This window comes from Lutra lutra, chromosome 2 (assembly GCF_902655055.1).
Source record: "Lutra lutra chromosome 2, mLutLut1.2, whole genome shotgun sequence".
Classification (NCBI taxonomy): domain Eukaryota; kingdom Metazoa; phylum Chordata; class Mammalia; order Carnivora; family Mustelidae; genus Lutra; species Lutra lutra.
Window position 1 is genome coordinate 40,993,972 of NC_062279.1, and position 15,635 is coordinate 41,009,606.

The window sequence follows — 15,635 nt, forward strand, 5'->3', positions numbered from 1 at the left end:
AAGATCTAATATTATTTTGAAAAGAAAATGTAAATACACACAAAATAAGCTGAAAAATTATTTATTGAACTATTAATGGTTATTGTCTTCGGGTCACGAAATTATGGATGGATGATTTTACTTAAGTTATTTTTTGACATCTATGTTTTCTACATTGAATATATTTTACTTTTTAATAAAAAATTGTAAGTGATTTTAAAATAATCATTCCAAGAATTAAGGTTGACAAAACATTCTTTGTGATTAATGAAGAATAAATAGTCATTGTTGCCTGGTACAGTGGTTAGAACAATAGAAAGCCCAAAATCTTAATGACAGGACTGAGGTCAAACATCCTGCCCCATGATCTCCATATTTGTATGACCACATATCCTGATCTGGGGTTCAGAAAATGTGATTACATTACACCTTAGATTATAGGTGCAGAGACTTGCTCAAACGATATAGACTTTCAAGGTGATATCATAACCACTTTTAATCCAGATTTATTTTAACACAAGTAGAAATCAAAATTGTGGTTCAACAACTAAAATTTCATGAAGCAAATGTAGGGATTCTGGCAGTTATGAAAGACGTTATCTTTTTTGAGAAGAGGCAGGAAGTTTCTTATTGCACAGAGGATGTCATATATGATTTGAAGACACTTTCTCCTGAGATTATGCAAGAAATAGGAAGTCTGGAATTTCTCCCAACACAAATAAACCACGTTTTCTCAAAAGCCAAATAAAACCTGTTTGGTTATAGCTTTCTTAGAGATGCTTTACTTTTTTTTCATCACCCTGCAAGACATATGTACAGGATGCTTTGTGGAAAAAAAATTCTGGAAAAATTAGATTAATTTTTTTGTATTTTGAAAAATTTAAAAATTAAAAAGTAGTAAGACTAATTAAAAGATACATTGTATCTAGAGGTGTAAACAAATGTTAACAACTGATTCTCCAGTGGGGGTGAAAAAAAGTTATGATTTGTAACATTTGCTTATTTCTGTGATGTAAATACTTCCACTGTGGCCAGCTTCAAGCCATCATGATGGTGTCATTGAAAGGGGAGTTGGGGAGAGATGCACAAAATTCACTCTTCCTGATTGTACCCAATAGCTGTAATTAACAAATATTAACAATTTTTGCAGGACATTTTCCACAAAAGAAATAAAACATTATGAATAATTTTGAAGTCCTCTGTTTCTCTCCACAGATTCATCTCCATATCTTCCTTCTCCAGAGACACCACTATCAAGAATCTGGTATGTTTTCTTTCAGACTGCATTTTCAGACCTTTGTTACAATATATATGCAGTCAAAACAATAACTATGCTTTGCATATTTTGATTTTACCTAACACTATCATATTGTTCATATCCTTCAGCTTCCTTTTCTCTCACAAAATGTTTATGAAGTTTATTCATATTGATTCGTATAGATGTGGTTCATTTGTTTTAAATGCTGATTGTGCTCAATTATATGAAAATATCACAACTTATTTATCCATCCTCTTATTAATGGACTTTTAGGTTGTTTCCAATTTTTGTGAATACAAGTGATGTTATAACCACTCTAGATATGCCTCAATATGTAAAGTTACAATGCCTCAAAGTAAACAAATTAGTTTCAGGGGATGGTTATTTTCTACTTTAGTAATATTGACAAATTGTTCCCTAAGTGGTTGTATCAATTTATACTCCTGATAGAAATATATGACAATTTCTTTTCCATATTGCCAATTTTTACTATCACAAGATGTTTTTACCATCACAAGATATCACCAATCCTTAGAGTATGAAGTGGTACCTTGTTTTAACTTGCATTTCATAGATTATGGGTTAGGTTGAACATTGCATTAGCTGACATAAAGTCTAAGCTGCTATAACAAATAGCCCCTACACCCAAATATAGTAGTTTAAAAAAGAAAGACATTTCTTCCTTGCATAGCAATCTTATGTTGTGTAGTCCGGGCTAGTAAGGTGGCTTGCAACATGCAGTTATTCAGGGACATTTCCATTTGTTTTACTGCCATCACTTAGGCTCTCGTCCTTGTCTTTGTGGTTAGTTAGGTTGTTGCCACATACCAACTATTGAGGAAAGATTGGAGAATTTTGGGGAAAGCAATTTCTCATAGGCATGTAAGTCAGAAGCTGCACACTTCCCTTCCCCTCATGTTGCATTAGCACTACTTAGTTTTATAGATGCATCCTTAGGAGGATGCTGGGAAATGTAGTCCTTGGCTGGACAACCATGTGTCTAGTAGGAAGGAAAGACGGTGGGGACTAGTATTCCTTCTTAAACAGATGTTTTTTGAACTTTTAGGCTTCACCGTCCATGACCCAGGGGGCAATACATTTTGTCCTTTTTTGTTTTGTTTGCTTTTTCTTATTTACTTATAGGAATTCATTGTATATTCTTGCTTGCCTATTTACAATAAATTTGATCACTTAAAATGTACCAGTATACATACATCAATAAAGATACCTTAAAATATTCTATTGTACATTTAAAGGAACTATTTAAATAAGTTATGTCACATTCTTTTGATAAATTAAGATTTCTTTTATAAAGTGAATAATTCCCACCCATTCTAATTTTCTCTTTTCTGAAAATATGGAATCTCACCTACTCATTTTATTTAAAATGAGGTAGACCTATATACTCCATTGACTTCTTAAAAATCAAAGTTTTATGACAAGTTTTTAGGCTAATATAAGTTTCTCAAAATTAACACTTAGAAAAATGTCATTTCTTAGATTCAATTGAACCTACTAAACCTATAAAAGAACCTGACAACATATATGATGTTGTGGCAATTTTCCTAACCACACTGAGTTTCAATTATCTCAATTGAATTAAAGATGATATTATTTGCTCTACCTGCTATATGAGATTGTTAAAGGACCAAGGAAGATAATGTAGGGAAATGCTCTATAGAATCCAAAATTTATTTGTTAGGAATTAGAATTACAAATAGGATTTAAGTAGCATGCATTAAATTTTATTTGAAGTCTCATAAATCTTGTTTCCAGTTCTACAGACATACTCTATATATTATCTACACATATAATCCATACTCCATATCAGGGCCTGGCTTTTGACAGTCACTACCATCTCTAGGTGTGTGTGTAGGGGGAGGCTGGAATAACAGCCATGTGGTTGAGCACATCTATGTGAGATAAGACTCTCGAAAATTGCTTTTATTCAGAGGTGCTCCTTTCTTAATGGCAACCTAGGAAATGCTTTCCAGATTGTTTTTAAGCTGTTCTCAGCTAAACCACATCATTTCTAGTTGTGCCTTGGATTTTCTTTCTATCACTGACTCAGGTCAACCCAGCTTGTCATTTATCACTTTCTTCACTGAGGAAAATTCTCAGTGTCCTGGGATTTTGTGTCCATCCTGTCACACACAATTAAATCCCGTTGCAGTTAAGCGGGGAGTAGGTAAATGGTGTCTCCCTATCTTAGCCTGATCCATCAGCTCCTCCTTCCAGTATCTCTGTGCCACCACAATTCTGCATGGTAGTCCTCAGGTGTGGCCAAGGAAAAAGAGGGCTGGTGGGGACAGAGAGGGAAAGAAACAAGAATGCGCTGGAATGTGAGTTTTGCTTAATTAGTGGTAAACCAATTTTAAAAAGTTGGAAGGAATTATATCAATGTGTTGAAGAAACAAGTATATAGTAGAAGTCTCATTATTTTATTACTATAGTTGAATTTTCTTTTAAAATTAGAACAATGGTGTTCTTATGATGAAATGCAGAACAATTATTTTATGCTCTGTAGCTTACACCTGCAGATGTTAGGTATACTCAGTGGGAAATAAAATGAGAACCTAGGTGATTATGTGGTGACCAAGGTGAGGGAATTAGTAAAGTGATGGTCTCTGTCTTCCCTTCTACCCAAAATGGAGTTAACATTCATTTACTTATTAACCATTTACTGAGGAACTCCTGTATATTAAGAGCTATCTTATGTGCTGGGACACGGCAGAGGTGGAGAAAGTAGAGGTCCTGCTCTCATGAAGCTTGAATGGTAGGGTATGGAGGGGTTTAAAGGGCAAGACTTAGACAAAGAGGCACATGATAATGAAAATAAATAAATAAATACCAGCATATCAGTTAGTGGCAAATGCTATGTAAAGATTTTAATGAGTGATGTGGAAGAGATTGGGGTTATCAAAAATGATCTTTCTGAAAATGTTAATGAGTAAGCTGAGATCTGAATGATAAGAAGCAAATCATGTAAAATCAGGTGGGAAGAACACATAGCTGGAAGTCTCAGCTAATGCAAATGACCAAATGTAGGGCCAAGTTTAACAAGTCCCAGTTGGGACAAAGAAGAAGACCAATGGGCATGTAGTGAGATGGTGAGGGCAGATAGCAAGGAGGTGGTAGGTACGTAAGTTAGATCATGAAGATCTCTCACAAGTCCAGGGGTTTAGTCCGGATGAGGTCATTTTGGGGAACTTCTGTGGCAATGAGGAAGCCAGGGTTCTCAGAATCAGGTAACTGCCATGTCTAGAAAGTTTATCTGGGTTGGTCCAAGGACAGTCTGTAGGGGTAAAGGGCAGACATTGGGAAGATAGAAGTCATTACAGAGATAGTATCAAGCCCTGAAGGAATATTCTAGTAGATACTGAGTGAATTGGTGATGGTCTAGGTGATGGAAAGGAAACACCAGAACAAGGTAGGACAGAAATACATCCTCTAGGTAAAGATTTGGTAGGGCTAAAATGGCTCTTAACCCACGCAAGCATCCCATAAGTACCAGTTCAACCCCTTGTATCCCATCTACAGACACGAGGCAGCAAACAAGCTCCCAAACCCACTTGCTTGTGTGTGGGAGCTCCAAATGTACTGAATGGTCTGACTTTGTTGGCTAACATCCACACCAGGTCCAAGCCTAAGCTTGGCAGATCATTTTGGTAGGGGCAGAACAACAACCAAGAGGGAAAGAATTTTGCTTTTAAAGATTCAGGATCAAATTCAAAGTTCTGCACCTTTGAGTTTGGACACCACTCAAGCCAACCAAGGCTTTTAAGGTTTTTTTTGACACTGCAAGACAACCATCTGGTAAAGAAACAAAGGTAAAATTTCACTGTGAATAAGACTTGATTATGCATCCCGCAGGGAGATATGCCCTGGATTAGGTCAGGCACAAGTTGAGGCTTTGCTTTATGTGTCAAGAGATATCTCAGGATAGCAGAAATTGTCCCTGCTTCAAGGGTGGCACACCACGTCTAACAACAAGTACCTTAATTTTTGTAGCCAGGAACATCTCCTGATAGCCTGAAACCCCACACTCTTCTTAGTAGACCATCCTGTTTTCTGAGTAAACACATTCCTAAACTTCCTATTTATTGTAGTAAAATTAGACCATGATCATGAGGAATTGAAATGAGGCATATATCATAGAGATAATACATAATATTGAATTAAAATATGTGTGCCTGTTTGCTCAGTGGAAACCAGAGATAGATAATACACTTGACTATGTACATCACATGAGGATCTTTCTACAAAAAGTTAACAACAAAATCATTTTTTTCCTATTAGAAGCTTTCATTTTTTGGTGCCTGACTGTCTTCTAGGCCCTGTGCTGAGCACATTTGACATGATTTCATGTCACCTCTAGTATGCTACTATTTCTAACTAAAAGTATTGTACTCAAGGAATCTCAGGGTTTGGAGGGTTGTCTGATCTGACTTATATAATTTGACCTATAGAAGCTTTTCCGTTAATGTAATTTTCTTCACCTCATGGGACTTGGGTAATCACTTATTTGTACTTCTCTCACTCTCTTTTGAAAAGTTTTACTTATTTATTTGATGAGACAGTAAGAGGGCACAAGCAGGGGGAGGAGGCAGAGGGAAAGGGAGAAGCAGACTCCTCACTGAGCCAGGAGCTCCTCACAGGGCTCAATCCCAGGACCCTAGAATCATGACCTGAGCCAAAGGCAGAGGCTTAACCAACTGGTCACCCAGGTGCCCCTGTACTTCTCTCTTTTTGAGGGGAGGATGAGGTCAATAGCTAATTAACTAAACTAAGTGCTTGTATCATAGATATTAGAGAAAGAAGGACCTTATGAGGCTTGAGCTAGCCTTCTGCCTTCAGATGATTATGCACAGGAAGGCAGGAGAGGTGAAATCACCTTCTCAATGCCACACAGCTAAAAAAATGACAGAATGAAAACTACAGTCCTGATCTTCTGGTAAGATCCTGTCACCTGGGTGCCTGGGTGGCTCAGTCAGTTAAGTGTCTGCCTTAGGCGAGTCATGATCACAGGGTCTTGGGATTGAGCCCCATGTGGGGCTCCCTGCTCGGTGGAGAGCTTGTTTCTCCCTCTCCTCTGCCCCTCCCCCACTTGAGCACTCAAATAAATAAATGTAAATTTATTTATTTACATTTATTTTTATCTCAAATAAATAAATAAAATCTTTAAAAAAAAAAAAAGATCCTGTCACTTATTAAGGTTGCCCTCTTCCAGTCCCGTCCATGGGACTGGAAGAGATTATGCTGAGTGAAATAAGTCAAGCAGAGACAGTCAATTATCGTATGGCTTCACTTACTCGTAGAGCATAAGGAATAACTTGGAGGACACTGGGAGATAGGAGAAGTAAGCTGGGGGAAATCAGATGGGGAGACAAACCATGAGAGACTGTGGACTCTGAGAAACAAACTGAGGGTTTTGGAGGGGAAGGGGGTGGGGGGTTGGGTGAGCCTGGTGGTGGGTATTATGGAGCGCACTGGGTGCAGTGCATAAACAATGAATTCTGGAACACTGAAAAGAAATAAAACAAAATGGAAAAAAAAGCTGAAAATTCAAAAAAAAAAAAAAAGAAAGAAAAAAGAAAAAAAAAGAGATCTCCCTCTCCTAAGCTGAGCATCATTGTGAAAACAAGAGTTAATGTGTGTTGAGATATGGCACATTTGTGCCATTGGTTCTCCTTGACAAATTGCACTTCCAAAATATAGAGTGAAGAGGTGAGGGTAGAACAAAAAATGGCTACTGCAAATGGTATATTGTACTTCTAACTGGCCAACTTGGAAGAATTTAGGAAAGGCGAAAAACTAAAATCTGTAGCTCAGAATAAGCACTACCCCAAGCAATAAGATCATAACCTTATCCTAGCCCAAGCTGTAGCAACATTCTACCCAGACAATGAAACAAATATGCCTCCCTCCTGCCCACCTCCTCTACTCAAGCATTCATTCCATCCCTCCTATCTGCAGATGTCCCAAACCTCAGGACAGCCAGAGGATGCAGTACAGGATTAAAAAGAGAAGGAGCTAAGGGGAACTTTCTGACAATCTCAAGTGTTTTTTAAAATGCAGAAATGGTAATTAGCATAAGGAAGGCCTGTGTGTGTGTGTGTGTGTGTGTGTGTGTGTGTGTGTGTGTGTGAACACGCGCTGGGGAGGCAGTGCTCTTCCTGATGACTGTGCCTGAATGCTGATTTTCTCTGACCCACTAATGAGATTTCCTTCATGGCAGAGAGATAGCCTCTCACTCCTGAAAGGAGCCAGTCCCAGACAAATCTCTGGAAACACAGAAAAGTCTAAACAAACATAGACCAGACGTTGATGGACTGCAGATGTTGACATTCCCGGGAAAATGAGAAGAAAAGGGAATATTTGGGGAGAAGGAACAGCATCTTTTGAAAGAGAGGTGAAAGCAAAGTAATACATTAAAAGACCAAGAATTGGCAGGAAAATTATCTTGTAACACTCATAACCATGTCAACCAGAACATGTCAAGAAGTGATTCTGGAAGCAATAGCGAAAACATGGAGCTTTAGCAGAGGATAAAGAACCCAATCAAAGCATGAAGCTTGTTCACATCCAAGCTGTGAAACTATCATCTCCCTAGGAAAGGAGGATAGAGGCTCACATTGCACTCACCCTAGCATGATTTATTTATAGATGAATTATATATCTGTAATCAAGCATATAGATTTAACTGAAGTGTTTAGCCACAATATTATACATACTTTGTTTGTTGAATTATACTTGAGTGACCCCTTTGCATTTAAAATGCTGTTAGGGAACTGGGTACTCGGGGTGTGGTGGGGACAAGAGGAGGAGACGATGGAGAGGTCCAAGAATAAGCACTATTTTACATAACAAAAGACAATCCTAGATGGGGGCTCTCTCTACATTTACTTACTTGCTGGAAAGGGGGTTATGTTGGAATTAATGTCCCCACATGGAAGTTTCATCAACAGATTTGAGGGTGTGCTGGTGGACTGAGTTAGTGAGTGAGTCAAATCCCTGCTCCACCCAGGAGCAAAATGACAATAGTGTCTTTCAGGGCATAGGTGTGAGTCATGTTTCAGCATCAACCTCTGCAATGCAACACCATGACATCACCTCTGCAGCCTACCATTTGGTCCACAGAACAGCTGTGGAAGCAGTGATTGAATCTGAATCAAATTCAACTCTATTAAGTTAACCTTTGCAAGGTCAACATCTGCTACTTACTTTTTGGCCAGCCAGCAATCTAAAAAATGAGTGTAGATGACTTGGTTAATGAGGCTTTAATAATAGAAATCTGGGTCCTGATTAAATTTTGTGTAGCATGTCTTTGTGGATGCTAGTATATCTTACAGGGTTTCTCAGGGTTGTCATTTATATATCAAAAATTGTAACAGCAAGTGCTCTTTTAAAAAGCATCCTATAGATAATTAGCATTAAATATGTATATAAACAACTTTGTGTATATATACATATATATCTATATATACATTTACATACATATACATATTATAAGTACTTAAAGCTATTGTATCTGTATATATATGGATACATAAGCATACCTGTGTGTGTGTGTGTGTGTGTATACACAAAGTTGTTCAGTGTAGCATTTTTTATTGCAACAATAAATCCAATAATAAATGCTCAACAAGAAGATATTTTTAATTAGATTATGGTCCATATATACAGCAGGATGTTATGGAGGTGTTGACAAGAAAAAAAAAAGGTGTATTAGTACACAAGATATTATTACAAGCTATTATGAAAGAAAGATATGTGATCGAAAAAAATATGCAATAGAGTCCCATTTATGTAAAAAAAAAGGATATATATAAATATAAATGTATATTAAGCCTTAGACAGTCTTTGAAAAAATGGAGCAAAATAGCTATTAAGTGGGTTGGGCTCTGGAAAGAGATTTGTGGGCAGATGAAGGTAGAGAGGTGTGAGGGAGAATTTTTTTTGTTAAAATGAGTTTTTTTCTTAATGTACCTTCTAAAATACAACAAACACTAAAGAAAGACAAAATAATTGCATCCAATATTCAGAGGCCAAACTGTCATTACTAAGATACTGGCTGCTGAATATATGCTGTAAAAATGGTTCCAAGTTTCCACGCATAAGGATTCAAGTGCTCCCAAAGCAATTTCTCTGTTAATGTTTTTATTCTGCCATGTTTTCTCTTTAGCACCCTTTTCAAGGAACTGGGGCATTCTCTTTCTAGGTATTTTCTCTCTCAATTATTCAGACAATCATTGATCTAATAACAAAAGGAAGTTATCAGTGATACTGTGTGCCAGATATTACTCATACTTGATAAATTGCATGCCCAAGGGAATAGGAAAAGAAGCACATCAACAAAAATAGAATATAATTCACGTTGATTAAAACAATATGTGCCAAATAGTTATTTTTGCTGGAGAGGAAAAATAACAACATATATTAAGAAATCTAACCAGTGAACATAGGAGATCATGGCCCTCATAGGTTTTAGTTATTCAGTGGACTTTTCTCAATTGTTTTTTTTTTTTTTTCACATTAGGCATTATGCTGAGAATGAGTAGTGGGACACTATAGTGAAAGGAACAGACAAGTTAAAACAGTAATTACAATGCAATGGAATAAGTGGTAAAGTGGAGGTCAAGGGGAAAATACATTTAGGCAAATGCAAAACAGCATATAAACATGAAAGAATGAGGTATTGAAGCAAAGGCGAGAACACTGCTCTTCTTGGGTGTTGAGGACAAATATCTCAAACTGTCTATTCAACATGTCCACTTGGATATCTAATAAGCATCTCAAACTTAATACACCCCAACTGAGCTTCTTATTCCTCCACTCTCCACCTCCACCAGCTTCTCCATGGTCTTCCTCCTCTTAGTTTACAGCAACCACATCCTTCAGCTGCTCAAGCCAAATGCATGGGAGTCACTGTTGAATCTTCTCTATGCTCCATATACACAGTCTCAGCAAATCTTTCTGGATCCCCTGAAAGGATCCAGAATCTGATCACAACTTGCCAGCTCTATTGCTTCCTCCCTGGTCCAAGCCCGCCATCTCTGTCAGCATTGTGCCACTTCAACCTATCTGCAGAGCAGACAGAGTGATCTGTTTGTATAGTGAGACAGATCATGTACTTGTCCAGACCAGACCCCACCTTGGTTCTCATCACACTCTGAGTGAAAAGCTAAAGTCCTCACTGTGATTGGTCAAGGTCCTGAATAATCTGACACTTCCCCTCTCATCAGAGAGGCTTAAGAGGGGCTTACCTCCCCTCTACTTTTTCTTGTTGCCCTCCTCTCTCCACCCGAAGGAGTCCAGCTCTTTCCCCAGCCTGGCCCAGGCATGCCTGTTCTACCCCTTCTAGTTTTTATTCAATGACCCTTTTCAGTAAGTCTTTCTAATCCCCCTACACAAATTACAACCTCTACTCTCATACTCTATCTTTTTTTCAATTTCTTGTATCACATGTACTATCAAACACACCCTATATTCTATGTATTTTGTTTATTATTGTGTTTTATTTTTTTTGTTTATTATCTGCCATCTAAAATCCATCTCCAGAATATAAGTTCCAGATCAATAGAGATTTTTGTTTGTTTTTGTTCACTGTTGTATCCTTAGAACCTAGAATATATTTAGAATATTATAGACTCTCAATAAATATTTACAAAATTCATGAATGAATGAGTGTGGTGAATGAGGTATGAAATGATCAAAGTTGAGACTGAAGGGATACACAAGCACCCAGCTCTTAAAGGTGCCAAGGTAAGAACTTTGAAACTCATCAAACAATAAGACACCACAGGAGCAAAAGAGGTAGTTATACCATGTGTGTTTGTGTATGACATATAAATACATATACAGTATAAAGAATGCAATGGGTGGGAGAGAGACAGGAAAAGATGGACAAAGGATTTGAATAGACTTTTCTCCAAAAAGGTATCCAAATGGCCAAAAAGCACATTAAAATATGCTCAACACTATCAGTCAATAGGGAAATGCAAATCAAAACTGCAATGAACTATCACCTCACTAGGATGACTATAACCAAAAAAAGAAGTAATGACAGATGTTGATGAGGCTGTGGAAAAATTGGAACTCTCATATATTCCTGCTGAGATTGTAAAATGGTACAGCTAGTGTAGAAAACAGTTTGGCATTTGTTCAAAAAGTTAAATATATAATTATCATATGACTCAGCAATTTTGGCTTGATAATTCATTTCTTCTTGTCACTGAATAATATTGCATTGTATAGAGGTCTTAAAATTTGCCTATTTACCTATTGAAGAAAATCTCTCTTGCTTCCAACTTTTGATAATTATGAATAAAGATTCTATAAACATTCATGTGCAGGTTTTTGTATGGGCATAAGTTTGCAACTCATTTGGGTAAATGTCAAAGAGCGTGATGGCTGGATCATTCAGTAGACTATGTTTAGCTTTGTAAGAAATTGCTGCCTTCTGAAGTGGTTGTACCATTTTGCCTTCTCATCAGCAGTTAATGAGTGCTCCTGCTTTTCCACATCCTCACCAGTATTTGGTGTCAGCAGTGTTTTGGATTTTAACCATTTTAACAGCTGTAGAGTTTGTTTTAATTTGCAATTTCCTGGGGCACCTGGATGGCTCAGTTGGTTGGGTGTCTGCCTTTGGCTCAGGTCATGAACCCAGGATCCTGGGATTGAGCCCTGAGTCAAGGTCTCTGCTCAGTGGAGAGCCTGCTTCTCCCTCTCTCACTGTCCCCCACCCTGCTTGTGCCCGCTCTCTCAAATAAATAAATAAAATCATTAAAAAAATAATTTGCAGTTTCCTGATGAAAGCATTGATGAAAAATGTTGGATATTTTGGATGCTTATTTGTCATCTTTATATTTATATTATAGTATTATATAATAAGTTTTCAGTGTCTCCAATCTAAGTATGAATTGCTTTTTTTTTAGTCTTCTCACATTTCTAGCCTTGGATTCCAGTTCATATTGGGAAAAGTGAATTTAAGGAAGTTAAGAACAGACTGAATCTAGTACAACCGCTATCCGGTATAGGAAATCACTCACTCATGTAACATGTAAAAATTGACTCCTAGCATGAGATTGATTATAAAGCCCAGAAGTCAGTCAGTTTGCATTTTCTCCTGGAAGATAATACTATTGTTTTTTACTACCTTCCTTCCAGGTCATATATTCTAACTTAATTTAATGGTATTTAAACATGACCAAAGACAAAGATTAGAAACTCAGAGCTACCTTTGGGTTTTCCTTCCGTTTCACCTTGCACATTAATATAGCTATTATACCTTATGAATTCTACTTTAAAATGTTTCTGGAATCAGTGTCATTTTCTTCATCCTCACTGACAAATATTCCAATAACTTTTAAACTTTTTTTCCCCTGCTATAGAGGCCTGATGTGGCAGCCAGAGGCTTCCTATTGTGATCAGAGATCTAAGAGCCCCACTTCTGCTTCACCAGACTACCTTCATTTTTTGTCTGTTTTATATATTGAATTTCACATAGACTCATTTTTTTTCCAGAGTCCTCCAAGCACAAGCAACCAAAAAAAAAATTTTTTTTAAATGAACCTTATCAAAATTAAAACCTTATGTGGATTGAAAGACAGAACCACGAAATGAACAGAATAGTAGAAAATATTTTCAAATTATATATTTGATAAGAGTCTTATAACCAGACTATATGAAAAAACTCTTCAACACAATAAAAATAAGACAAATATTCCAATTTTTAAGTGGACTCAGCAATTCTACTCCCCGGTATATATCCAAGAGAATTAAAAACATATGTTCACACAAAAACCTGTACATAAATTTTCATAGCAGCAATATTTCAAAATATCCCCAAGTGGAAACAACCCACATGTCCATCATCTGATAATGGACAAACAGAAGATGGCATAACCATACAATGGAATGTTATTCAGCTGTGTAAAAGAATGAAGTACTGATTCATGCTACAACATGCGTGAACCTTGAAATCATTATACTAAGTGAAAAAGCCAGACACAAGAGACCACATATTGTATGATTCGTTTATATGAAATATCTAAAGTGGACAAATACACAGAGAGAGAGTAAGGTAGTGGTTGCTAGTAGATGGCTAGATGGGAGAATAGCGAGTGACTGCTAACAGGTTTGGAGGTTCTTTTTGGAGTCATGAAAATGTTCTGGAATTAGATAGTAGCGACAGTTGCACAACATTGTGGATATACTGAAACCATTGGATGTACTAAAAAAAACCACTTTAAAATGGTGAATTTCACATTATATGAATTATATCCCAAGTAAATATTGCAAAAAAAAAAAAAATGGTGTCTTCTAGAAACTATTTATCTGGAGCTTTAGAGACAACTTTGTGATCCAGAAAATAAACAGATGGATAAAGGAGACTACTGTGGATTTCTGCCAAGGAGGAATTTGTGAAGAATTCTTACTGCCAGATTGAGTGTTTCTCCCAGAGAAGCAGGGTTGGGCTTAGTTCTCAGGTCACTGTACTCGCAGGGTAACTGCTATTGTGTGCAAAGTTTGAAAGCGCAATTGTTTAAACTGAGTGAACACAATGATGGTGGGGCACATGAAAACCCATAAGAAATTATGCATAGGTCAGTTTAAGGGCTGCTGACCAAATGCCCTTTGCTGGAGGTAGGGCAGAATTTTTATATGTTCTTGTAAAAGTCAGGTAGAAATGCAACTAACTACTAGAAATAAGGAAACAATGACAAAACTAAGAACACCGCTATAACTATAAAAGCACATGGGTTTCATACATTATGGGAAAATAATCTATTAATGCATTGAATATTTTTTCTCTCATCTCCTGTGGAGTTTAGGATAGGTGATCCAATCAAACCAGCATGCATTTGAATTCATTTCCAAAAGAAGAACACAGAGGTATAAGATTTGAGTTTAATGACCAAAGACCAAAAATTTTTTTTAACATATGAGCCAATTAAAAGCTCATTACCCAGAAATACATCTGGTGGTGTATGTCTTGGGAGGAAATGGTCTGACGAAACTTTTCTTGAAGCCACTCCCAGAACAATAAGAGAGATAGAGAAGCAGTGCAAGACTCAGACGCCAAGTGGTTGTTGAGGCAAACCTGCCACAAGATAGAAGAACTTGGAGGAAAAGAATTCAAGGGTGGTTCTCAACATACCAGTCTGCTATACATGCAGAAGTCTCCAAGTGTCAACTTCCTTAAGAGACCTGGGATTGTTGAGGGGCCCTGATTGGTAGGTAGCCTTGTCTGGATTTTCAAGTTAAGACTAAGATGACCCAGGCAGGCAGGAGGGATGAAGCGGTCCCAAAGAGACTGACATGTAGAAATTCCCTATGGTGCACAAGTTTGAAGGTACCTTATATCCTGTGGGTTCTCTAGGCTGACAATACTAGAGTTCTTAATTTATACTAAAGCAGTAGTACTCAAAAGCAAATAGTAATTTGACAGATAATTGACTGTAATCACTGCATATTGTAAGCTATATATAGAATTACATATTTAACTCCCTCCCAAAGAGAGAGAAATGGATAGAAGGATTTTTTTTAAGACAAGGAGAGGATGAATCCTTTTGATTAGTTTTCTCATGTTCTGTCATCATGCAAAATGAAATTTAGGTCCGAAGGGCAGTAAGTAGTCACAAATGTGCAACATCCATCTGGAGTGGTACATGAGTAGTCACTAAGGAAACGATTTCAAAAAGGAAACCATAAATGCCTTCACCAAAGCCGGGTAATTAGAAGTGTTAAAGAAACAGTGTAGGATTTTTTTTTTCCTGGTTAAGGTAAATCAGATCTAATTATATTTTAGTTGTTAATTCCTACCCAAGTCGTTGAAATCTTTCATGAAAATGAATTAAACCAATGATTCTCACTAGGAGATTTGAGAACAATTAAGCTCTCTCAATGCTGTGGAGTTTCTTAAAATAATTTATAATCTTAACAGGAGTACAATATCTTCACATATTATTTTCTTCTCATAACTCGTGGGATTCTTTTTCTCTTGGTAGTTGTACTATATAGATCCTATAGATCCTTTTTCTGTTTTAGTAAGTTTAAAGAAGGCAGATTTAATTACTTCAATTTCATTTAGGCTTCCAAACACAGAATGACCCTCATCATAAAGAGACAGCATGCATGTTATCATAGAGTATCTGAATCATATCTGGCAGCCATTAAAATAATCTGCTAAATTACCTTCACGTTTGCACAGGATTCTGTGAACAAGGGCGCACAGGAGGGAGAAGTAACTTTTGGGTAAGTGAGAGTCAGAAGAAAAATTGTGTAGGTGGAGAGTTCTGTTGCCTTGCTTCCTGAGCAGTGGTATCCCCCAAATAGTCTCACAGCTCCTTATCTGAAATTTGTGGGGTCAGATGTGTTTCAAAATTCCGAATAT

The 15,635-nt window shown here is 37.0% G+C and overlaps 1 protein-coding gene across 1 annotated transcript in view; it reads left to right on the forward strand.

Moving 5' to 3' along the window:
* The window catches only part of PSD3 (pleckstrin and Sec7 domain containing 3), a 735,018-nt gene that overhangs the window by 70,036 nt on the left and 649,347 nt on the right, over positions 1-15,635 (forward strand). Inside the window, 1 exon segment of the mRNA XM_047717270.1 lies at positions 1,195-1,243. The gene's annotated coding sequence lies outside the window, so the exon portion shown is untranslated.